Consider the following 27,851-nt stretch of genomic DNA (forward strand, 5'->3'; position numbering starts at 1 on the left):
CTAGGACAGAACCCTGGGGGATACCTACAGTTAGAAGGTATGACTTGGAGAGAATCTAACAAAGGCAACTGTAAGAGTGGTCAGATAGATAGGAGAAGAATCAAGAAAAAGTGGTATTTTGAAAATCCAGAGAGAAGAGGAGCATCGAGAAGAGGGTGATCAATAGTGTCAAGGGCTGCAGGGAGATCAAGAAGGTGGAGGATTGAGAATAGGTCATTGGATTTGGTGATTAAAAGATCATTGGGAGTGAGATTATATGGCTCAGTGGATTGAGAACCAGGCCTGGAGAGAGGGGAAGTTCTAGGCTCAAATCTTAGCTATATGACCTGGGTAAGTCCCTTGATCTCCATTGCCCAGCCCTTATCACTCTTCTGCCTTGGAAATGATACTTAGTATTAATTCTAATACAGAATAAGGGTTAACAACAACAACCAAAAAAAAGATCATTGGTAACTTTGAAGGGAGCAGTTTTAGTGGAATGATGAGGTGGTAAATTCGATTTTAAGGGATTAAGAAGACAGTGAGAGGAAAATATAAAAAATGCGTATAGACATGCTTTTCAAAGAGTAGCCACAAAAGGGTGGAAGAGATATAGGATATAGGACAATAGTTAATGAAGATGAAAGGATCAAGTGAGGGTTGGGGTTTTTTTGAGGCTAGGAGTGACATGGGGGTACATAAACATTGAAGAAGAATCCAGGGAAAGATCAAGATAAGTGATAAAGTGAAGGTGACAGAGGAGGCAATCTGTTGGAGGAGATGAGATTAAATGAGATCACTTTTGCAGATAGAGAAATTAGCCTTGGTAAAGAGTCAGGTCACCTCTTCATGTGAGACAGTAGTGAAGGAGTAGCATAATGAGCAACATGAAAAGGAAAAAAGGCAGAGTAGAAAAGAGACCTCATACATAATGAACTTGATTTTTTTCTGTAAAATATAAGGCAAGGTTCTTAGCAGTGGAGGGAAGAGGAGTCATGGTGGGTTTCAGGAAGAGAAAAAGTTTGGAAATGTTATTGTGGGAGAGTGGAATAGGGAGCTAATAAGGGAGGTCTAGAAAGATTGCCTAGCAGCAGTGAGGGCCCAGTTGAGGGTGTGTTAACATACATTTCTTTTGGACCAAGTTAGTTAGAATGGTTACATGAGATTTTCTTCATTTTCCTTCAGCACCTTATGTGTAGTAGTAGCAAAGATTGCAAATGATTCAAGGCTGAGGCTTGGCAGGGTACAATCAGTGTCCTAATAAGGGAAACAGGAGTTCAAAAACAGAAGGCAATGTAAAGTTGAACTATTTCATCAAAGGGGAACAGAGGAAAGAGGTTAGTCCAAGAAAGATGAGCTGGGAGAGATATGAAGAGTCAAAGGATTGGAGGTCACAGTATGGAAGAAGAAGAGGAGTGTTTGATAAGGGAAGACAAGAGAGAGGTGAAAAACCAGTAAGTCAGATAAGATTTCAGAATTCTTGAACATGGGAAATGGTGATGGCAAAGTCAAGGGTATGACTATCTTTATGTGTAGTTAAGGTGGAGTGAATGGGTAAATCATGGAAGTGAGTAGGTTGAGGACTGAATGTTTGTAGGGGGTTTGTAGGAGTCAATATGTAGGCTGTAGTTTCCTAATAAGAGGGTAAGACTTGAAGAGAAGGGAAAAATTGTGAACCAAGTGCCAAACTCATTGAAGAGGGAAAGAGAATGATCTGGAGATCCATAGACAACAGCTACCAGGATTAAGAATTACTGAAATGTGTAGGGTATGACCAGGAGTGAGATGATTCATCTTTGAGCAGAAGGCACCCTTCTTTTCCCCAGAAGTGGCTGGAGGTCAGGCAGAAAAAAAGAGTGGCATGAGATGGAAGGCATGTGGGCAGGTGGGCAGATAGGAGCCTTTTTTCACTACTAATCTTCTCTCTGAAGATTGGAGTTTAGATACAGCAGGAGATGAAAATCCTACTCCCCTCTTTTTTCTCAAGGGGCAGGCTCAGTAGGAGAGTGAAGACCTAAGGCCAAAAGAAAGGCTGCCTCTCTTTGCACAAGAGACTCTCTACATACAGGCATGCCTCATTTAATTATGTTTCATTTTATTGAGCTTTGAAGATACTGTGTTTTTTACAAATGGAAGGTTTGTGGCAACCTTGAATTGAGCAAGTCTCTTGGTGTCATTTTCCCAATAGCATGTGCTCATATCGTAACTCTGTCACATTTTGGTTATTCTCACAACATTCCAAGCTTTTTCATTATTATTATATCTATTATGGCAATCTGTGATCAGTGATCTTTGATGTTACAATTGTAATTGTGTTGGGATGCCACAAACTGCCCCCATATAAGATGGTAAGCTATATCAATATATATTGTGTGTTCTGACTCCACCTGCTCCACTGACTTACTGGTTGTTTCCCATTTCTGTCTCTCCTGGGGCCACCTTATTTGCTGAGACACAACAATTTTGAAATTAGATCAATTAATAACTCTACAATGGCTTTTAAGGGTTCCACTGAAAGGAAGAGTCAACTGATGCAACAAACTTCTTTGCTGCCCTACTTTAAGAACTTGCCACAGCCACCCCAACCTTCAGCAACCACCACCCTGATGAGTCAACAGCCATCAACATAGAGGCAAGACCCTCTACTAGCCAAAAGATTATGACTCACAGAAGGAAGGCTCAGATCATGGTTAACATTGTCAATAGGGAGATTATAGCCATTAGCCAAAAGAAGTTGCAACAAGGAGCAATAAAAGAATAGTCTCTATCCAGAATTATTGAGGTCTTCAGTACTTTTTTTTTAAATTGGAGTCCTTGCTTACTTGGGAGGCCATAAACTTTTCCCAACAGTGCTCCCATTATTCCAAAGATTTCTGATATTTGATTTATATATATATACATATATATATTTATATACATATATGTATATGCAGAAAGAGAGAGAAGAGAGAGAGAAAAGGAGAGAGAGAGGGAGGGGGAGAGACAGACAGACAGAGAGAGAGGGAGAGTATGAATGTATATGAGAAAGTCCTTTTATTCTTTTTCAATCCTTCAAGGATACGTAGGTGCTCCTTTTGCCAGAACATATTAATACTACTCTATGACTTAGTACATGGTATTTGAAAGTTAATATGATGAAAAAATCCATCATTACATAGTCAGTCTGATGAAGAGCCTCTCTCATTCTAGCTAGGTTGGTTCTCAAAAAATAGATACAGCCCATCTCTGGGTCCCTCAGTGCCATTTAAAAATTCATTAAAGAAGCCGTTTTTTGGTACTCATTTAATAAATTGGAAGAAAAGATACAGCCTAGAAAGTGTCAACTAACTGCCTTTCATAGGCTCAAACAGAGATGGGAGTGATGGTATGGGGAGAAATGGCAAACTTGTTAATAAAAGTTACAGGACTGTGTGTTTTGAAGGCCTCATTGTACTAAACATGAATACTTAGATTCTGGTTTTATTTGCTCTGACTCAGAACAGATTCCTCCTCTTCACTTGATGCACATGCAGTGCTCCTATGATGATCTGGGTATTTTTGAGCAGTCAGAGGGAAATTTCAAATTTCTTCTAATGCCAGAGGGTCAAAGGTAGAGTGAGAATGTTTTTTTAGCAGGAAAATTCCAATGTCTTTACTTCATCAGAAGCTTCACATACTTCTGGTTCTGGGAGGAAGGGCAGAAATGGGGATGCCTTTTAATTATTTCTTTCCTCTTACACTTAACTTGTGAGGTAGTGGGGTGGCACTGCTACAGGCATGCAAACCTTATTACGGACGAGATAATTCTCTCCCTCTCCCCACAAAGATTAATGGTCAATGGTCACCGGGAACTTCCATTCAGACCCATGGGGCCAGTTGTCTATCAGATGATTAAATTAAAAATTCTTCCCTGCCTGAAGTCCCTTCCTTGTAATTTGGAGGTGCCATTGTTCTTATCTGTATCAGAAATGCTCAGCAGGAGATCTAGTGATGTAAGGGTTGGTACTCTAAGCGAGCAAATTGCCTTGGCTGTTATCACAGACTTGTAAATGGCAGCAGGGACTGTGCTATTCAAATATCTTAGTCATTGAGTGTTATAGCCATTTGTTGCAAATGAAAGCTGTCACATTCTGTGGGCTCCTGGGACTCTGTGTTCATTTTTTTTATTGGCACATTTCTTTTTGATAGCTGCATACATTTCCTCACTAACACCCAAACTCCCTTACAAAATATTGTACTATATATTCCTGGGAAAAGAACTGAGCCACACAACCCAATGCAATGATTGCAGTGATGGAATGGGCCATTATCTTCTACTCTAGTTACTGATTATTAATAGAAAGAAAGAACATGTGCTTTCATTTTGGCACTATTATCACTAATATCTTTGGATTTGCCCTGCCTTTGGTTGCCTTTTAGTGCTATCTTCATTTATGTCGTTACAGTCTAAACCAAAATTTTGTGACCATGACCCTCTTATCGACTTTAAACCACTTGTATATAATAAAACATTCAGGGCAACCAAACAACTCAGGTGACTTGGCAGATTTTCTCTAAGCTTTCCATTTTCTTAGGTACTCTCAAAGGTTCATCTTTAAGTTATAAGCTTGCAGTGCTTGGGCTAAACACAAAATACACTTCTAAAATGATCTGAGCTAAATTAGTGTGGCCAGTTTTGAGAAGTCAGCAGAAAAGCAAATGGCGTACGTTACAGAATGTTTCCAGGAATCCTGGTTACTAAAAAAGGATTCAGCTACTTGCTTTTATGAAAGGGAAATGATGATGATGATAATACTCCTTTATATTTTATAAATTTTAAAATAATCCTATTACTTTTATATAAATTTAAAAAATAAATTTAATATTTTATAAATTTTATAATTTTATATTTTATTTTATATAGTTTATAATATTATATTTTATTTTATTAATTTTATAAAACCAGCTTAATATGAGGACTTTTAAGTTCAAGAAGAATTTGAAAAAAGGAATTAAAAATTGAATTATATAAGGATAATGTATAGGATGAGGACTTAGTGCAAGAAAGGACCTTAGAGATATATCTACTCCAACTCACCATTTTGCAGCAAGAAAAGTGAACCACAGAATTAAGTAGTAGAACCAGAACAAGACACCGGTTCTTCAGATACTAAATTCAGGGCATTCCCCCATGATATCATGCTGTATCTTTGAACTCAAGAACAATATGAAAATAGCTAGAAATGGTATTGGTTTTATTCCCATAAAGTTTTCAAGAAGCACAGATTTTAAAAGAAAGCAATTGAATGAGGATGAGTAAAGTGCATTCTTGGAACTTTAAAAAGCAACCTTTAGAAACTGGCGGCAGTTGGGTGGCTCATTGGACTGAAAGCCAGACCTAGTGATGGGAGGTCCTGAGTTCAAATATGACCTCAGATACTTCTTACCTATGTGACCTTTGGCAAGTCACTTGACCCCCATTGCCTAGCCTTTACTTTCCTCCTGTCTTGGAACACGGTATTGATTCTAAGATGGAAGGCAAGGGTTTAAAAAAATTATATCAGGAGATATATTCTCTATACATATCCAAGGACAATCATTGATTCAGACGGGGCCTTAGAGTGTGACTAGTGTGCACCCTCATGTCTCAAATAAGAAAACTGAGGACTAGAGAAGTAAAATGGCCCACCCAGGATATCCAAGTAGTAAGCAGTAGTTGTGAAATCTAAATTCAGTTCCTCTGACTTCAGATACAGCACACTGTGTCTCTTGGAGGCAAGACCTCAGCAGCAAATGAGAAGATATCCTGAAAGTATTTGTTCTCACGTTCAACAGATCCTCAAATCACTGGCTCTCCTCCCATTTCTCAGTTTTCTGGATCCCTGTACGAGGCAAATCATTAAGCATTTATAAATCACCTACTATGTGCCAGGCACTATGTTAAATGCTGAGGACACAGTGAAAGGCCAAAATGCAAGCCTATTCTCAAGGAGCCCAGAGTCTGATGGGGGAAACAAGACGAAAGCAACTCTGTGCAAACAAAATATGGTTATCCCTTCCACATTGACAGGGTTAAGGGCATGGTACTCCTGTGATTTGGGAAATCTGTACAAAATTTTTGGCCCTCCTTTCATACCAGAAAAGAAGTTTGAATTTTTTTTTCCTTTTATAGGGAGTTTACAATACCTTATTGTAAATTTTGGGTTATGTATACATTTCTGAGTTTTTACATCTTGTCTGTGTTGTCTGCTAGCCTTTGAATATAGTCTGTAACTTCTGAAAAACTCCCCCCAAATTTCTATTTAATTTCTTATGCCAACCTGCAATATGTCAAAACTGTGATGAGGAAAGGATGAATGTATGTGCAAGACACATTGGAGATAATGAGTAGAGCGAAGGCATAGGTTCTAATGAATGAAAATAATGAATTTCACAAAGTGGTTACATGTATTCACATTTGTATTCTTTAAAGTTATAATTATGGCAATTAATTTTTTCAGAAAAATAATCTAGTTATAAATATGGTAAAAATATATACATTGGTTTTAGACCAATGGAAACTTGTAGTGTGAATTCTAATGAAGTGATCATTTCACCAGATTCATTACTCACACTCACATTCATTATCCACAATAAATGATACTTAGCTGTAGCATTGTTGTTCATCTGTCATTTTCTAAGAGGACCAGTGATGCCATGTATGATGTTTCGACTCGTGTATGAATTGTATTTAAGTGAGGCAGAATTATACAAAGTCATCAGCCTCACTCTCTCCTTCAGAGTCATCCAAATTCAGTGGCAAGACAAAAACAAGACAACTGTCCATGTCCCAGGATGCAGTGGATGGCCTTGTCTTCTTAGATGTCTGTCCTAGTTCTAAGCTCTTCACAGAACTTTCTTCAGCTGCTTTCATGGCTATGGCGATAAAACATTTCCATCTGCCCATTCTATCCAGGGGTTGGAGTGGGGGAGTATTTACATTCTTGGGGTAGACATCCCCCTAATTCACTGATGGGTTTGAGCCTTTTGGCTACTCTCAACTTGGTTTAGCCCATCTTCTGTTATGGTTTTACCAGGATGTGATTGGCGTACATGTGTATGGCATGTTCAGAGTACCTGTAGTTCCAGGGCTTGCTGAGTTCTTTTCAGCACTGTTCATCCATCTTTGGGGTCCACCTTTCACTGAAATTCCACCTTTAGTTCCAAGAAGCTGTGACAATAAGAAGCCTAAGAAATGTGTCCTATGGAAGGTGAGATTTTAGATGAGACTTTTTAAAAATTTTATTTTAAACACTTACCTTCTGCCTTAGAATCAATATTATGTATTGGTTCCAAGGCAGAAAAGTGGTAAGGGCTAGGCAATGGGTGTTAAGTGACTTGTCCAGGGTCACATAGCTAGGAAGTGTCTGAAGCTTAGATGAGACTTAAAGAAAGCCAGAGAAGCCAATAGGTACAGATGAGGAAGAAGGTCATTCCAGATATGGAAGACAACCAGAGAAAACTACCTGGAGTCAGGAGATGGCAACTTCTAAATATGTGACTCTTTTTGACCACCACTCCTTCACAACATTTGAAAAATAAATTCTTTCATTTAAATGTATCCTTTTAGTATTCATGAAATTCCAGGTGCCTGGGGAAACAGAAAACTATGTATTTTCCATGGAAACTTCTATGAAACCACTCTCAAAGAGGAGGCTGCTTATAGGGAGTCGCCAGTTCTTTCTGCTCTCCTTATCCCCTACCAAGGAGATGAGAGACTCTCTTTTTTGGATTGTGACTTTGGGATTGAAACCTGACCTCACACTCCTACTCTGTTCGCCAGGTCCTCTTAAGGAGTCCCCAGTGTATTTTCATAACATTTTTGATTGACCATTTTCAGTGCCAAATTTACTTTGCATAAGGAATTTTTAGGGTGTAGCGTGTATAAGATAAGCAGGTTACAAGTATTCACCTTAGTCACATTCCATCAGACATGTCTCAACATCCAAATTCAGCCTTTTCATTTCCTATTTCATTCCTAGGCCAACTAGTTCTTCTTGGGTTCATGATTCACGAAAATGCCAGACTCCTTCCTGTTAGGGCCCTTATGTTTCCAAATTTTCAAGAATGGATCAAATTCAGAAAAATGCTTCTCTCTCAATTGATTACTCTCAGGCAATCAATCAAATTTGTTAAATACCTACTACATTGGAGGAGACACAGTGGTTGGGATGATGGACACGACTACAATGAATGAAATAATCCCTACTTTCAAGGAGCTTATATTTTAATGGGGAAAACAAAAAGTACATTTCTTTTTTATTTTTAAACCTTACCTTCCATCTTAGAATCATTGTTGTACATTGATCCCAAGGCAAAAGAGCAGTAAAGACTAGACAATGGGGTTAAGTGGCTTGCCCAGGGTCACACAGCTGGGAAATGTCTGAGGTCAAATTTGAACCCAGGACCTCCCATCTGAAGGCCTGGCTCTCAATCCCCTGAGCCACCTTGCTGTTCCTAACAAGTATATGTCTAACTATATGCATTATAAACATAAAGACAATAGAAATGCAATTTAGGCTATATAAACTTTGGACTTATTCTCCCTCAGAGTTTCTGGGTATGCTATTGGCTTAAGTCCCTATTCTGGAGTGTTTCTCCAATACCAATCTATTTTCAGTTAATATCTCCTCATTATTATTGATACTGTTGATAAGTACCCCACTATCAATTTATCTGGAAAACTAAAGTGGGGTGCTCATCAATTCAAGAAGACTTGAATTTGAAGCTTGCATTTATTAGCCATGTGATCACGGGCTAATCACTTAATCTTTCTCTCTCAGATGCCTCATCTTTTTTTTTTTTAAATTTTAAACCCTTAACTTCTGTGTATTGATTTATAGGTGGAAGATTGGTAAGGGTAGGCAATGGGGGTCAAGTGACTTGCCCAGGGTCACACAGCTGGGAAGTGTCTGAGGCCGGATTTGAACCTAGGACCTCCTGTCTCTAGGCCTGGCTCTCAATCCACTGAGCTACCCAGCTGCCCCCAGATGCCTCATCTTTAAATAAGGATAACCAACTTAAGTTGTGAGGATCAAATGAGATAATATATGTAAAGCAAAAAATAAAATAAAATAAAATGCTTTGCAAATCTTAAAATAAATGCTAACTAAGTCCCCTGAGTAAGGAATTAGCATCAAATAAATCCATATGCATGATTTACCATGTATAATCATATTGCTTGCTTTCTCAATGTGTAGAAGAGGGGCTAGCGAGAGTCAGAATTTGGAACTCAGTACTTTAAAAATGAATGTTAAAAAAAATTAAGGAATTAGCATCAATTCACTTTTAAAAAAGAATATTTTCTGAGATGTTATTACAAGAACAGAAGTATAAACAGATCCCTCCCTGAGCCTGGATTATAATCTTCCTTCAAACACTTTGCCTCTAGGATGAGTATGGGCTCAAACTTCAAAAAGCTTCTATAAGCATTTTTCCCAATTACTGAGTTCACTTGCAGGTGAAGCATAACCCATGGATGAGTAGCTCCATTGCATGTAGGATGAAATTAGATCTGCTGTGGATCCAATTAGATTCACTCCTGGTCTGAGTCAAGGAGTGGTTCCTCAGTGATGGTTCCTTTTTGAATTTAGCCACTGGACTTCTATTGGCTTTTCCAACTTTTTGAGACACACAACCAGGAGGCAGCCTCAGAGACAGGTTTACTTAGGAAGCTTTGACTCTCTGGCTAGATAACTTAGGGTAGTGATGGTGAAGACCAGGAGTTGCTCTGTTCTCCCTCTTCCCAGCACCCCAGGACATTTTTTGCACGCCCCACCATTCTGTCCAGCCATCCAAAGCAAGCACTTTCTTCCTCGCTCTCTCAGGTAATGGGGGCTCACAGATGGCTTGAATTTGCCCTCTGGGCAATGGAACACTGAGTATGGAGAAGAAATTGACCTACCATCCTTGAGGAGTCCAGTCACCCTTACACCTTCTGGCCACCAGAATAAAAAGAGCAATTAATCAGTAACTTAGCAGCTGAGTGCTGAGCATCACTTGCAGCTAAGGTCAGCAGCCAATTAAAAAAAATTATTCACCATATGGAAAGAGATATAAAATTCACAGGATACCCATACATGCCTCGAATTAGACATTGCCCTTCCATTACACCATCCCAAACTTACAGAAGCAAGAGAAAGGAAGGATGAAAGGGAGAAAAGAAGAAAGGTAATATTTATTAAGTGCCTACTATGTGCTAGGCATTGTACTATGTTCTTGAAAACTGTATCATTTGATCCTTACAACAGCCCTGGGAGAAAGGTGCTGTTATTATTCCCATTTTACAGTTGAGGAAACTGAGGCAGACAAAAGTTAAATGATTTGCACAGGGCACACAGATAGCAAATGTCTGAGACCATATCAGACCTCAGGTCTGCCGCTCTATCCACTGTGCCCCCTAACTATAAGAAGGGCAGTAAAATAAAAACAAAGCTGGAAAAGTAGATTGGGGCCAGGGAGCAAAGGACTTTTAAAACTAAAGAAAGTGGCTTTATATTTTAACCTAGAAGCAATAGGGAGCCATTGGAGTTTATTGAAGTAGGGTATGATGTGGTCAGAGCTGAAATTAAAGAAAATGACTTTGGCAGCAGTAATGGATCAGAGTGTGGAGACACTAGAGGGCCACAATACCAAATAGGAGACCATTGCATTAATTTAGGCTGGTGGTGATGAAGGCATGAAATAAGGTAGTTGTAGTGAGCAAAGAAAGTGGTGTAGTGGATAGGACACTAGATCTGAGTATAAATCTGGCCTCAGACTCTAATTTAGCCTTGGTTGCCTCAGTTTCCTCATTTGTAAAAAGACCTGGAGAAAGAAATAGCAAACCACTCCAGTATCTTTGCCAAGAACATCCCAAATGGGGTCACAAAGAGTTAGACCTGACTGAAAATGACTCACCAGCAACAGTGAGCAAAGAGAGAAGAGCTGTATGTTCTCTATATATGGCAGAGGTAGAGATGGCAAAATCTGGCAACTGATTGTACGTGAGTGTTAAAGGAGGATGAGAAACTCAGGATAAGACAAAGATTCAAAATCTGAGAAACTAGAAGAATGATGGCAGCTTCCGCAGAAGTAGAGCATTTTAAAGGAGGAGGGAATTTGTGAATTGGATGAAAGATAATAAATTTTTTTCCTGGCAGACCAAGACTATTAACACTCAGTAATATATACTGCTGCCAGGATAATGATGGTGAATTACACAATTCTGTTCATTTACAAGTGTTAGGACATATGATAAAAATGTTAAGAATACCACATCAGAGGAGTGGAAATTATAATGTCATGCTGTGAAGGTGATCTGCTAAGCTAGAGAGGGATCATAATATACATGGCTCTATCACTTTCCACCTTAGTAACTTTGGGTATCACCAAATCTTTTTGAGTCTCATTTTCCTCATCGGTAAAATGAAAATGTTAGAGTAGGTGACCTCTCAGGTCCTTTCCAGATCTAAACCAGTGTATGAGTACCCTTCCCAGTGAAATGATAGATCTCTGAGGCATTCAAGGATTAGACAGCATCAGATGATGTTCCTTAAGTCCTGGCTTAGAAGAAAGTAAGCTAATTGCTAGGATTCTCAATTGCCTACTGAGATATGTTGGGTCCACACTTGGCCTTAGTAGACAGCTTAATGATTTGCTTTGGTTAAAGAAGTTGTCACCCATTGACCAACTGGTGAAGCTTCTCAAAACTTAGCAAGGTTATTCCCTGGTCTTTGAAAGACAAATATAGTCTCTCACTGAAGATGTTTCTTCTTCTTACAAATCTATCAGAGTATAGATTCTGCTGGCCTTTATCCTTTAAGGTCTTACAATCACCTTGATGCAATCATGAGACATTAGGCAATCAACAAATATGTATTAAGTGCCTACTATGCACTCAGTACTGTGGATACAAAGAGGAAATAAGAAAAGAGGATCCCTGCCCTTAAGGAACATTTCTATGTAGGGAGGAACAGTGTGTAGGCATAGAAGCAGATAGAATATATACAGAAATACAAATAAATACAGAGTAATATTGGAAGGAAACACAAGTAACTGGGAGATCAGGAAGGGTTTCATGAGGGAGGTGGTGTGTGAGTTGAGTTTTAAAGGAACTTAGGGCTTCTAGGAGGTAGAAATGAAGCAGGAGCTTGGCAGGATCCTTTATTTTCAATCCCAGCATAAAATAGAGGAAATAAACATTTATTAAGAACCTACTATGTGTTGGGCACTGCCCCAAGAACTTATGAATGTTTCTTCATTCGATCAGCATAAACTTGTGAGGTAGGTGCTATTATCGTCTCCATTTTACAGATGAAGAAACTGAGGCAGACAGTAATTAAGTGACTTGTTCAGGGTCACAAGACTGGAAGGTGTCTGAGACTGGATTTAAATGCAGGTATTCTCTCCATTTTGTTACCTAGATGCAGTGGGAGGAGGCTGGTTACTGCCTATGCAAAGGACCAGAGGCAAGAGATGGAGGAACAACAAGGAGGCTAGTTTTGCTAGACCAAAGGGCAAAGTTTTAGTGTAGAATTTCTACATAAAATATGAAATGCTGAAATATTAAACATATTCTTATATTTCTTTTGAAATCTACTTTGAATCATTTTGTAGCTCTACCAAATAAGTATTACATAAAATTGGCACTTTCAGTTGACTTATTTGAAATTTATGAAACCAGAGTATATTTGTTCTTTTATCTGCAGAGCAGGTAGTTTATTTTATTTTTTAAATTAAGTTAAAAATTTCAAATTTTTCATTTAATTAATTAATTTCAAATATTTTTCCATGGTTCCATGATTCATGTTCTTTCTCCTCTCTTCCTCCCTTCCCCTTCCCATAGCCAACGAGTAATTCCATTGGATTTTACATGTGTCATTGATCAAGACCTATTTCCATATTATTATTTGCATTAGGGTGATCACTTAGAGTCTACATCCTCAATCATAGCCCCATCGACCCATGTGATCACGCACTTGTTTTCCTTCTGTGTTTCTACTCCCACAATTCTTTCTTGGGATGTGGATAGTGTTCTTTCTTATAAGTCCCTCAGACCTTTAATGAATATATTCTGCTTTACGGGAAAGGGAATAAACAATTATATAGCACCTACTATGTGCCAGGTATTGCGCTAAATGCTTTACAGATATTATCTTATTTCATCCTCTCAATAAGGAAACTGAACCAGAGGTTAAATGACTTGTGCAAGGTCATATAGCTGATAAATGACTGAGGTAGGATTTGAATATAGTTTTTCTTGACTCCAGGTCTCACATTCTATGCACTGCCTCATTACTGTCTCAACTGATGAAAATTTCTTGGTGACAAAGAGTATCTTTATTAATTTGTTATCTTGTTGAACTATGCTGTATGAAGAATTTCTTTATTTTTAATTTTATTTTTATTGTCATGTAAAACACACTTCCATATTGGTCATTGTTATAAGAGCAAATTCATAGGGCAAAACCCCCAAATAAAACCATAAATACATTACTGTGAAAGATGATTCTAACAGTTCTTTCTCTGGAGGTGGATAGTGTTCCCCATCATATATCTTTCAGGATTGTCCCAGATCATTTATGCAGAATTTCTTAAACTGTTCAGTAATTAGTATGATTTCCCAGTCAGTTATGTCCTAAAAGAAGGCGAAGCATTTTATAATTCTAGTAAATATGAATTTAGTTTTTTTCAAATATTTAATTTTGGAAAATGACCTTTTCCTATACTTCTTGGTAGCACTAAGCATAAGTAAGTGATAGCAGACAGAAAAGTCAAACAATTGGTATTTAAAAAATTCTCTTACCTTATACATTAAAATTGATATTAAATATTGATTCTATGGCAGAAGAATAGTAAGGACTAGGCAATTGGGGTGAAGTGACATTTCCAGGGTCACACAGCTAGGAAGTATCTGAGGTTAGATTTGAACCCAGGTCTTACTTACTTCAAAACTAACTCTTTATCTACTGAGCCACCTCATTGCCCTTCACTTGCTATTTATTAAACACTTACTATGTACCAGGTATTGTACTAAGTACTGTCGATAGAAAGAAAGTCACTGCCCTTGAGGATGGCATAATCTAACGAATTGATCTAATCCTGTGTTTTAATTTTAGATATCTTGAAATGACATTATAATTCGATAATACATGATAATATATGTTGAAAGTTTTCTGTATATGTTAGTTTTGGAAGTGATTTTATTTCTACTCCCTATAATAACTCATGTTCTTCAAGACTAGTGAAAGAAAGATGTAGCAGGAAGAGAGGAGTATTGCCCAAAGTTGTTATAGTGGTCACGTCTTATTTAGAAAGCTTTAAAACATGCCTATAAACATTTATGAGTCTGGGAAATAGATTACACGCCTGACACAGAGGCATGATGGAGTAGGGATGGAGAGCTTCAATTAATTAGACACCTGTTGGATCTCTCAGTGGCCAAAGCAGATGAGGCATTAATAATTTCTGTTAAAAATGTCCTTTTATTTTATTATGAATTTGTTGAACATCAACACACACCCACATTTCCACATACAAAGAACAGAAAAAAGGACTGTGTTTCATTGTGAATTCTCACGTTTATAAGGTGTGTGACATGTCACTTAAACTCTTTGTGTCTCAGGTCTTTCACCTGAATATGGGGATAATAATAGAATCTACCTTATAGTATTATTGTGAGAATCAAATGAAATTATATATATATATGTATATATATACACACACACTATATGAACATGACACTATTGTGAATAGTTTAATAGATATGAATCTTTTCTCTTTTTCTTTAATTATTTGGTGAATAAATACGTAGTAGTGGTATAGATGGGTTAAAGGCTATGATTAGTTTAGTGATTTTGGGGGATTAGTTCTGAATGTAGGGGAGAGACTCTTGTTCTTATATATTCTCATCAATTTCATATCTACCAAAGAAGTTTGCTGCAAAGAGTTTTTACCTATTTTTCCATCTAATTTAAAATTTACCTTATTTGTACAAAAACATTCCCCATTTTATGTATTCAAAATTTTCTATTTTATCTCATGAAATTTTGTCTTTTTCTTGTTTGTTAAAGATTTCTTTCTATCCACAATTGTTAAAGTTACTTTAATTTGTTTTCATCTAAATTCTATATCCATTTGGAGTTTATATGGACTTTGATGGGAGATTATGGTCTAAACAATTTTTGACAGATTGCTTTCCAGTTTCCCAAGTGTTTTTGTCAAAGAACTGAGTCCTTATCCCAGAAGGTGATGTTCTTGGCTTTATTAAACACTATGCTATTATATCCATTTGCTGCTGGATCTTGTGTATCTAATCTTTTCCACTGATAACATTTCTATTTTTTGGCTAGTGCCAAATATATTTTGAATGTTTTTACTATGATTTAGAACTTTCTCCAAAGAGAATAATTATATCATGGTAAAAACTTAGGTATCAGAAAGACTGAGAAGGCAATTTTTCTACTTAGTTCAAGTTTTGTTTCTGGTGCTTATGTGTCATACAGTTGTTGCCATTGTTATTTTTGAAATGTCTGATGCACACTGTGATTAACAACTAATTTTCTTGGCATTTGGCAAATTTTTCAGAAGATCATCTTAGTTCTTATGTTATTAGTAAGGAATGCTTCAACATTACTAGCTTTGGGGCAGCTAGATGGCTCAGTGGATTGAGAGCCAGACCTAGTGGTGGGAAGTCCTGGTTTTTAATCTGGTCTCAGACATTTCCTGGCCATGTGACCCTTGGCAAGTCACTTAACACCTATTGCGTAGTCTTTACCATTCTTCTGACTTGAAACCAATACCCAATATTGATTCTAAGATGAAAGGTATGGGGTTAAAAAAAAACAACCCAAAACAAAACATTACCAGTTTCAATCTGAAGTTCTTATTACATTATGTCAAAAGAAATTTTTTTATTTTCCATTTCCATGTAAGTTTCCTTTTTGCCTATATTCTATTCATGAAATGAGCCAAGAGAATCAATGAGGTTTTTTAAATTATTCTGGTAAAATGACATATGATGCCAATTTAGCACTCATGAAACTGGTCTTAAAAGATCATGAATAAGTTCCCCTTCCAAGTTTTGTAAGATATTAAATCAAGAAAGTGGTTAAAAAGGAATGCATCCTTCCCAGTCTTCTTACACCTTAAACCCCACCACACACTCTTTGATCTAGTGACACTGGCCTTCTTGATGTTTCTTGAACAAGACACTCCATCACCCAACTCCAGGAATTTTCATTGGCTTTTCTGGAAGAATATTCTGTCTCTTCATCTCCACCTCCAGACTTTTGAGGCTTCCTAAGAAGCTCAACTAAAATCTAATTGACTACAGAAATCTTTTCCTGATGCCTCTTGATTCTAGTGCTTTCTTTCTATTGGTTATCTCAAATTTATCTTACATATAACTTGTTTGCAGTTATTTGAATGTTGCCTCCCCCATTAGATTGTGAGCTTCTCAAAAACTGGGATTACCTTTCTTTGTATCTCTAGCATCTAGAAGATGCCTAGTAAATGTTTATTAAATGATTGATTATTCTTAAGAAATATCTGTGGGCATCAACTCAAGGCAAAGTAGCATGTTTTTCTTGGTAACTTCCTAAAATTTCCAACATGACTTTTGAAACAATGGCCCTCCTCAATACTTTAAGAATGACCTCAAAAGAATATTTTTTTTAGTGTTCATATTCCAGCTATAAGTCCATTGGAATTACACTACAAGATGCTGCTACCCTAATGAGACTGTAAATCGTTCTTTAGCTTATGGTGGTGTTCTTATTCATTCCATGGAATAGATTGCTTGGCAATCGCAGCTTTGGGGACAAATGCTCACCTTCTTGAAATGTAACCAGGTTTTCACAAAACTTTCAGTGAGAGTTTCTTGCTTGTAAGATTTCAGAATCAGTAGATAGTATACTACATTGTTGATTACATTCTTTTTTTTAAAATTTGGATAGGATTGTCATTTTATTGCTTTTCCTACCTATGAGAAATTTATGTTTTTTTCCCAATTATTTAGATTTAGTTTTTTTTAATTATTTTTCATTTTTAACATGGTTACATGATTCATGCTCCTACTTTCCCCTTCACCCCCCGCAATCCCCCCACCCATGGCCGACGCACATTTCCACTGGTTTTAACATGTGTCATTGATCAAGACCTATTTCCAAATTGTTGGTAGTTGCATTGGTGTGGTAGTTTCGAGTCTACATCCCCAATCATGTCCACCCTGACCCATGCGTTCAAGCAGTTGTTTTTCTTCTATGTTTCCTCTCCTGCAGTCCTTCCTCTGAATGTGGGTAGCGTCTTTACCATAAATCCCTCAGAATTGTCCTGGGTCATTGCATTGCTGCTGGTACAGAAGTGTTGATTACATTCTTGAGATTTTTAAGATCTTTTAGCAAACTGTCACAAGCTTCAGTGATCTGGACTTAGTCTATATGAGTCTATTTTCAGAGTTTTCACTTGAGATCTTGGTTCTTTTAGATTTCAGGTAAGGTAAAATTCTATAGCTTGATCCTTTTTAGTGACATCAATAGGACATCAAGGGTGCTCATGGCAAAGGCTCCTGTTGCTACAGTGGCCATACTAGCTGTACCACACAGATTGAAAAAGAAGTTCCAAATAGTTTTAAAAAAACCAAACGCAAAAAATCCTTAATCTTCTGTCTTAGAATCAGTACTGTGTAATGGTTCCAAGGCAGAAGAGTGGTAAGGTCTAGGCAGTGGGGGTAAGCTACTCGATCAGGGTCACACAGCTAGGACATGTCTGAGGTCAAATTTGAACCCAGAATGTCAGATCTCTAGGCCTAGCTCTCTATCCCTTGAAGCACCTAGCTGTTTGGTAGTACCAAATAGTTTTGATAATACTTTGTAATGTATCTTGAGATATAGTACCAGTAGGGTCTCTTTTTTTCTTAATTTTTTTCATTATTTCCCTTGAGATTTTTAACCTTTTGGTATTATATATGACTTTTGTTATCATTATTTTCTTTTTCTAAAAAGTAATTTATTGCTTATTTTATTGATTTGGTACAAACAAATAAATTTGTGTAGTCTGATCATTTTTATTATATTGGCATCGTAAACAATTACTATCTTGAATTATTTAGGTCCATTTTTATTTTTGATAAGATTATTTTGTAGTTGTAGTTATGTATGTTATAAAATATTTTATATTCTATAGTTATTTTCATTGTAATCTCTCTATTTCTTTATCTTAGATTTTGTTTGTAATATACAAAAGAGCTAGTGGGTTTGTTTTATATTTTGCTACTTTGATGAAATTATTTATTGTTTCAACTACTTTTGGGTTGTACCTCTAAGTAAACCACTTTATCACCTCCAAAAAGCAATCTTTTTTGCCTTCCGCTTATGCAAAAATGTAGCATAGCATAGTAGCTAGATATTTGGTCTTAGATACATGATGACTTGGGTTCAAATCTTGTCTCTGACACATACTGACTGTATAAATGGAGATTTTGAATCTGGGACTGATTTTAGTCTCCACATGACTGTGTGACGAGACAAGTCACATAACTTCTCAGTTCTCTTAGCTATACTAAGTCAATTAATTGTACAGGAAAAGTGCTGACCAATGTTGATAGGAAGAATTTCCTGAATAGGGAGTCCAATTTGCACATGAAACCATAGATTTAGTCCCTTTACCTACTGATTTTTATTCCATTCAATTTATTTATTTTTATCTTATAATTGTAGCTAGTATTATTGGAACTACACTTGATAGTAATGAGAATGGTGGGAACCCATATTTTTTCTGATCTTATTAAAAAGGTCTCTAATGTTTCTCCATTATGGAAAATGCTAGCTACCATATTAAGGAATGATCCATTTATTACTCTATATTTTTTTTGTAGGAAGGAGTATTGTATTATGTCAAAATCTTTTTTGACATTTGTTGATATAATTATGAGATTTTTGTTGCCTTTGTTACTAAGGTGGCCTATTTTAGCCTTTTTAATACTGAACCAAATTTGAATTCCTGGTTTAAATCAAACCTGGTCATAAAATCTAATTTTTTAATATGTTACTTTTTAATTCTTTGCTATACTTTTATCCAACATTTTGGGATAGATGTTCATTAGAAATATTGATCTATAGTTTTCTTTTTCTGCTTTAGTTCTCCTTGGTTTAGTTATTATGAACATATTTGTCTCATAAAAGGAGATTAGTAGTACCCTTATTTCCATATTTCTGCTAGCAATTTAGGTAATATTTGAATTAATTATTCCTTGAATGCTTGTTAGAATTTATTTGTAAACCCATTTGCCCATGGAGTTTTTATTTCTTTTTGTTTCGAGTTCTATATATTATTTGGTTTTATTTGTCTCTATTTTTATGTTTAATTGTAGACTTTTAATTTGTTGCTTGTCGAATTTTTTATTTTCATTTATTTATTTTTAGAAACCCTTACCTTCTGTCTTAGAATCAGTACTGTTTATTAGTTCTAAGGTAGAAGAGTAAGGGCTAGGCAATGGGGGTCAAGTGAATTGCCCAGGGTCACACAGCTAGGAAGTGTCTGAGGCTAGATTTGAACCCAGGACTTCCTGTCTCTGGGCCTGGTTCTCAGTCCACTGGGCCACCCAGCTGCCCCTGCTTGTCTAATTTTTCAGTTGTTCCCTATTCAATCCCAATTTATTCCTTCTCATTTTTGTTGATGAAATATATGTGTGTGTATGTGTTTGTATAAAACTATATATTTATAGATGTACATACATATGCATCTCTTCCAAGGACTTTTTGGGGACTATATTGTATATACATATACACATGTATATATTTGAGGGGAAATGTGTATGTGTGTATATATCTATACTTTCCAATGACTTTTTGGGATGAATCACAAATGGATTTATACCTTGTTTAATTTTCACCATTTTCTTTGATAGAATGATTATTTCAATAATTTATCCTCTGACACACCAGTACCTTAGGATCAAATTATATCGTCTCCATTTAATTTTAAACTCTTATTTTAAATGACTGTTTTTGGGTACAATTTTTGTTGCATGGTGGAAAATGATGTGCTTAATATTATGACTTTTTTGTACCTTTTTTGAATTTTTTATCTTGGAATAAAGATTTGATTTTTATAAAAATGATTTATATAGGTATTATTTTTTAGTCCCAATCTATAATCTCTAGATATCTAGCATAGCTAACTTTTCTAAAATTCTTTTCAGGTTCTTAACATCTCTCTTGTCAATCTTTTTTTTTTTTTTTTTTTTTTAAGATTTGTCTACTTCCCAGAGGGGCACATTGAGGTATGCAACTATTATAATTTTGCCGTTTATTTCTCATTACCATTTAGCTAACTTCTCCTTTAAGTACTTAGTTATATCATCTGATAAATCTATTAAATATTTATATTATTTCTTTATCTATAGTGACTTTAATCATCATGTAATTCTATCACTTATCTCTTTTAACTGTCATATTTTGAGGTTCCATTTGATAATTATATAAGGCATTGTTATTATATCATTATCTACAATACTTTTAATCATGATGTAGTTACCCATCTTATCTTTTTTTAATTTTTATTTTAAAAAATATTACCTTCCCTGAAAATTGAATTGCTTTTTTGCTGTTCAATGATTTCAATCCTCTTTGACTCTTTGTGACCCCATTTGGGGTTTTCTTGACAGAGATACCAGACTATTTGCCATTTTCTTCTCTGGTTCATTTTACAGATAAGGAAATGAGGCAAACCTGGTTAAATGACTTGCCCAGGGTCACATAACTAGAAATGATCATTTTATTATATAATTATATTTTATATGTCATAATAATATACAATAATATACTGTATAATTATGTATATGTACTAAATATTAATTAAAAATAATGCCTCAGACCAGATTTGAACTCAGGTCTTTGTGACTCTGGGTCCAGCACTATCCACTATTCAACCTAGTTGCCCCAAAGACTGTTACTCTTACTTTAAAAAATTCATTTGGAGCATGATAATTCTTTTCTCACCCCTCATTTAAATTTGATATGAAGTTATGTTTTAAGTGAGTTTTTGGTAAACAATATATTGTTGGGGGCAGCTAGATGGCACAGTGAATAGAGAGAGCCAGACCTAGAGGTCACAGGTTCAAGTCTGGCCTCAGACACTTCCTAGCTGTACGGGCAAGTCACTTAACCCCCCTTACCTAGACTTTACCACTCTTCCGTTTTAGAAACAATGCACAATATGGATTCTATAACAGAAGGGAAAGATTTAAAACATCAGCAATAATAATATATTGTTGGATTCTTCTGCCCTTCCCCATTTCATAAATAAATTCATTCCAGTCCCATTCATGGTTAATGGTTATTAAGTATGGACTTTTCTCTATCATGTCCTCTTGTACTTTTCTTTTTTCTTTCCCAATTCTTCTCTGTGTAAAGAAAAAGGAGGTGAAGATTAAAGGAAATATGATCCTTTTATAAGTGAATATATAACTTCTATAACTGAAATAATCTGCTTCTGCTTTTCTGTTTCTCCTTTCTTTACCCAGGCTGGATGCTGATCTTTTAACACTTTTGCTTTCTTTCCTTTGACACCTCCTTTAGACTATACTCACTGAAGTTGACATTTGCTTTGCTTGTGACTATTTTTCCTCTTGATCTTCTTTCCCCCTTAAACCTGGCTCTGTCTTCCTTTTCTCTGTTTATTTCATTTTTTATTTTAGTGCATTTATATATGTACTTAATTATATGTATATTTGTTCAATTCTCCTTTGTGAACTTCAGAGAAGAATAAAAATCACGAGACCTGTTATCCATGCTTATTTACTCTTCTTATTCATCTCAATTATACAAAAGTTTCTTTTCTTGCTTCTTTATTTATCCCCTATTATTTTTCTCCTATCATATTTCCTTGATCAAAATTTAATCAACAAATATTTATTTAATGCCTACTGTGTCACAGGCAATGATATATAAGTACAAAGAATAAAACAATCTTTAGTGGCAAAGAACTTACATTTGAATGGAAAAAACAAAAAGTGCATGTAAATATATATAAACACGAATATAAAGTTAATAAAAATAAAGATACACAATATAGTTAAATATAACATAGCAACTAAGGAAGATCAGGAAAGGCCTTTTGTAGAAAATTGAGTTTTGGGGCAACTTGGTGGCTCAGTGGATAGAGAGCCAGTCTATTCTACCCGCTTAAATGAGAGAACCTTGACATTTTGAAATTTCAAAGTATTTACTTAGTTCTCAATTGAACTTTTCATTGGGAATGCTTGGAAGTATTCTCTTGAGTCCTTTTCTTCTCTCTATAGGATTATGCTAAAATATCAGGTTAAAGGATTCCTTGTAGTAAGCCTTTACTTTTGCCTTTTTTAAGTATCATATTCCATGTTTTACTCTCCTTTAAAGTTGTTGCAGTATTTGTTTTGTGTGACTCTTCTTTCTTTGCTTGCAGTATTTTTTCTTTGACCTTGAAAATCTGTCATTGCTTCATTATATTTTCTTTCAGGTGGTGATCAGCAAATTCTTTTTATTTTCACTTTGACTTCTGGGTTAATTAGATCTGTGGCAGTTTTCTTTGATGATTTTTTGAAATGCAGTAACTGGATTTTTTATTTGGTCATGGTTGTCATGCAATTCAATAATTTTAAAATTATCCCTATTCAAACTGTTTCCAGGTGAATTGATTTTTAAAGTAGATAACTTATTTTTTAATCTTTGGTTTTGTTTCAATATTTTTTTATTTCTTACAGTCATTGATTTATTATTGCTCCATTTTATTTTTCATGCAGTACATTACAGGTAAGGTTTTTTATATTCCATTCTAAGTAATTTATTGTCCTTCAATCTCCTCCCTACCTTCTTAGACTCTCATTTCTATCTTAATTTCATTTAAAAACTTTCTTGCTTCATTTCTTCTAGCCATCCTTTTAGTCCTCATGACCAAAGAAATGGCTAACAGGGAGATATCTGGTATACATAAACAAGAGAGCACTTAGCTGCCCTGATAGACAATATCCTTGGATGTTGAAAGGATGGATAACATTACTGAGACACTGTCTGTGATATTTGAAAGAATATAGAAATTGGGAAAGATCCAGCACAAACAGCAAAAGGACAAATGTGTCAATTTTCAAAAGAGGATATAGAGTCACCATATTAAGTCAAGGAATAAAATTTCAGTTTCTAGTAAAATTCTATGTTGCATTGTGATAATTGGATTAAGTCTACACTGCCCATCTTTAGATTTAATCACCAAAGGTGAGAGTACTTCCAATTCGTAACCCACCTGTGCTAGAGTGGGTGACAAATCAGAGTCAACTGACTGTCCCCTAGGCAGTCCTATGAGAAGCATCTATTGTGTTTGGACAGGCAAAGTAGGAGGGAGGCACAGGAAGTGACGCATCAGTGACCCCTTTAAAAGGAGAAGGTCTTCCACTGGAGAGGGGCTTCTGGTGAAGAGGGTGGCTGATGAAGGAGGTCTTCTAGCTCTTCTGGTCCGTGGAGGTGGTGAGTTTAAAGACTGACTGAATCTTCCTGAACTTCTCTTAAGGAACATCTTTTAATAGACTCTGTGAATGAAGCTTTGCTTCATTCACCTCCAGTCCTCTGGCCTTCTGACTCTTGGCTGAAGGTTAATTAGATCTACCTGGATTAATTAGAGGATCTTAGTAAATTACCTACTGTGTTAGATTCTTATTTCCTTATTTCCTCTCTCTCTTCTCAATTGTAAATAAACTTCCATAAAGTAAATTTTGACTTGAGGTTATTTCTAAATTGGGGAGATTTCCCCTGGAGATCATCTTTTAATATATTGAACCCCCAACCCCCTTTTTCCTCTTTATAGTATTATCAAAGAAATGTTTAGTGAACAGCTAGAAAAGGAAGCAGTGAAAATGTAGAAACAGTATAGCTTCAAGCAAGAATAGGTCAATGCCAGATCATGTTTTCTAGAAAGACAAGCAGATTTGTAGTCAGAAGATCAGGTTTAAAATCATAGTTCGGCTAATTACAAACTGTGTAACACATAAAAGTCACTTGCTCTCTCTGGGCTTATGAATGAGAGTTGGACTAAATTTCCAAAGTCCTTCATAATTCTAAATAGCAGTGCTTAATAAATAAATGTTCTATATCTGTCTATCTATCTATCTATCTATCTATCTATCTATCTATCTATCTATCTATCTATCTATCTATCTATCTATCTACCTATCTATCTACCTATCTATCTACCTATGTCTGCCTGTCTGTCTCTGTCTGTCTACCTACTTATTACCCATGATCTGAACTCAGGTCTCCTGACTCTAAGCCTAAGTGCTCCCTTCATTATACCACCAAACTGTTGTAATGTCTGTTTTTAAACAACTAAAGGGCTGTTATGTGGAAGAGGGATCAGAACGTGTTTTATCTGATCCCAAACAGACCTAAGAATAAGAAGTTGAGAAGGCAAATTTAGGCTGGATAACAGGAAAAATTTTCTTATCAGTTGGGGCTATAATTACTAATATATTGTCCCGGGCAAGTCACTTAATCCTGTTTGCCTCAGTTTCCTCATATGTATAACAAACTGAAGAAGGAAATGGCAAAGCACTTCAGTTTCTTTGCCAAAAACAAACAAACCCAAATGGGGTCACAAAGACTCAAACAAGACTGAAAACCACTGAACAGTAACAAAAATGTGGAATGTAGTCATTGCCTGCCTCATTGGAGGTCTTTAAGTAGAGCTCAATGACCATTTGTTTATCATATTGCAGTGGATTAGATTAGATTGCTGTCAAGGTCCCTTCCAACTCTGAAATTCTTTCATTCCTTTGAAAACTTTAAAAACAAATCTTAAGCAATATTTTTGGTAACCACCAAGGCAAATTGAGACTTCACAAAATATTTTAATACTGAACATTTTGGATTTCTTGAAGTGAGATAATATATATATATATGTGTAAAGTACTTTGTAACTGTAAGGCACTATAGAATTTATTATTAATTATAATAAATGTATAGCATAATGTTATGAAAAGTTTCTGATTTTATAATTTAATGATAATAATTTAAAGAAAAACTTATTAGTGAAAATATTTTGGCATTATGTAATAAGAACTTTGAAAATACTTTAAAGATGACTTAGTTGCTTTACATACTACCTATTTTACAGAGAAGGAAACTGAGACCCAAATCATTATTTATTTATTAGCATAAAAGCCAAGCCAAGACTTCACTGTTTCCTGACTTTTTGGTATAGCTCTACTATTATGTTTGTTTCTTGAAGAGTCCAAGGACACAATTAATTTTTATAACTTCTTTTTAAAAACTATCATAAGCACAACTTGTCAGAGAATAATAAAGAACCACAAGAAAGCAAAGAGACCAGGAAATCTACATGTAAAGAGAACCTAGTAAATGTATTTTTCCAATTAATTTCACTAGAGAAAAAGGGTCATTAAGATGAGCTCCCTCCTAACTCCTCCTCATCCCTCAAACTTCCACCAAGATAAGTTTCTTTTGTAAAGCTCTTCTCTAACATGAGAACAAGGGGTCACTTAACAAGGAAATTGAGAACAAGTAAAAGGAAATAGTTTCTACCCAGCAGCATGTGGTCAATTTGAGGAATTTACTGGAGCAGAGGGTCAAATGGTCAAACAGTCAAATAGTGTAACTGGATTTTAATAAAGGGCTAGTAGCAGTAACCACTTCTTCATTCGCTAGGATAGGACAACTGGTCACCTTAGAGGTCAGGCAAATCTCTTACAGCCATTGATGATCAGAAAGAATAGATTGTAAATCTCTGGGCTGGAGAAGGAAGGTCAGTTTAAGAATTATTAAAAGCAGATTGTCTGCTTAATCTGAAACATCTGATTTGATGTGATGTCAAAAATAAATTCTTAATGAAAGTTACTAAGAGGCTTTCAAAACATGCCAGCTCTAGGTGAAAATCAATGAGGTGACATATATATGTATACATATATACACACTGATAAATGTGAGATATGTCTACCCATATATACATATACATACATAAAGAAACATATATATCCCATATACACTATATGACTAGTGAAGGGGATGGCAGGGAGTGCATTATCTGTTAAGAACAATATTTTCTCTAGTATACTCTGTTGCCTGGCCCACTTTTCCCTAGTTTTAGTAAATTTGTATTGCTTTATTTTCTTTAGAATGCCAAAAAATGCTATAATCATCCAGTGGCAAGAATGAACATTATTTTCTTTGGAAACTATTACTTTTCAATTATCTAAATACTTTCAGAACTCAGGTTGGGCAGACAGATTCAACAATCTGCCTTTCTCTCATTATTTTGTTTTTCATTTCTATTGACTGGAAGAAACTTTCCATAGGATTATTTTATTTCTAAGCTGTTTCCTGTTCAGCTCAGTTCTTTGTAGGATCAGGTTCATTTTAAATAAATTAGTGCTTACTCTAAACTTTTAGGATCTTTCTTACCTTTCTACTTGTCCTAAGCTGAATCCACCTGAATGGGTAGATACCATGACTGTGTGATTATGGGTAAATTGAAAAATAAGAAAAATATCTTTAGCACAATTTCTAGCTGTTTCCTGACAAAGGCATAGGAAGAATTCCTACAGTTCAGTAATACACAATTTCCTGCAGTGTTCTGGATTTTAGACTTATATCTTACTTTCTATTTCTCCTGAAATCTTAGAAAATTGTTTATGATCAGAGATATCATATGTGGAATTCATTCGTCTCTGAAATGTCAAGTAAGGCCTCTCTCACTGAATTAAAATAATGCATTTTGTAAGTTAAACCTTTATGAAAGGGATATTTGGGGTGACCATTAGAGGCACAATTAAATCATGGTTTAGTTAATTTAAAGAGTTTGAGAAAATAGGAATAAGGTGAAATAGTGTGAAACTTGAAGGCTTAGCAAAGTTTTATATCAAAACATTGTGTTGCAAATGTAGATTCATATATATGTGTATGCATATTTGAATGTATAAATAATAATTATAATCCTTCAAAAATTTTGAAAAAGTCTGCCTCTTAGTAGATTTATAATTCTCTTTATCTCTGGGAGGGATATCACCTTGGATTTTAGGCTTCATTGAATTACCTCAGCTCTCTAGATCTCAGTTTATCTTTTTCCAACTAGTCTAGATACTTTCTTGGGACTAACCTTAGGGCTTTCATGTTTCAGTCTTTTCTTTTCTTTCTTTTTTCTTTTTTTAAAATCCTTACTTTCTGCCTTAGAATCAATTCTAAATAGTAGTTCCAAGGCAGAAGAGCAGTAAGGACTAGGCAGTTGGGGTTAAGTGATTTTCCCAGCCAAGAAGTGCTTGAGACCAGATTTGAACCCTGGACTTCCTGTTTCTAGGCCTGGCCACCCAGCTGCCCCTCTTTCATTCTTTTCTAAACCTTTCTTGATCACCAAGGTATTGAGGGACTCAACTAGGTCTCTGAGCAAGCTTGACACTTTGGCAACAGAGAAATGCTATATTTAATCTCTACCTATCTGTCCCCCATCTTCATTTCTACTTCTTTTCTTCCTGTCTAATCTTGCCACTTCATTTTCTAGATCACATCGACACAATTTCTAGTTTTATTGACAATTCTAGTTTATTGACAAAGGAAAAAAGAAACTATGCATTAAAAAATAATATTGGAAAAGCTTCCCTTACTTTGGGAGCCTCAGATTTACTGAATGCATAACATTGGATGGGTTCTGGGGGAAAAAAAGAAGGCAGAGGAGACAAAAAAAGAACTGCAGAATATGTGAGAAAAGCCAGTTCATACTTTCCCAGTGAGATTGTTCTCTTCATGGTTAAGGTAAGATTTTATAGTGTTCTTAAGTTGAAAAAAATAATTTACACTTGTATGTTCTATCATCTATTTTAATCAATTAGCTCAGAAATCTTGGATTCTAACTTTTGG

The 27,851-nt window shown here is 35.7% G+C and overlaps 1 pseudogene; it reads right to left on the reverse strand.

The window, feature by feature from the left end:
• Positions 1–15,446: 15,446 nt before the first annotated feature.
• Positions 15,447–27,851, reverse strand: part of LOC123252759 — a 197,541-nt pseudogene continuing 185,136 nt past the window's right edge.

This window comes from Gracilinanus agilis, chromosome 1, assembly GCF_016433145.1.
Source record: "Gracilinanus agilis isolate LMUSP501 chromosome 1, AgileGrace, whole genome shotgun sequence".
NCBI classification, from domain to species: Eukaryota; Metazoa; Chordata; class Mammalia; order Didelphimorphia; family Didelphidae; genus Gracilinanus; species Gracilinanus agilis.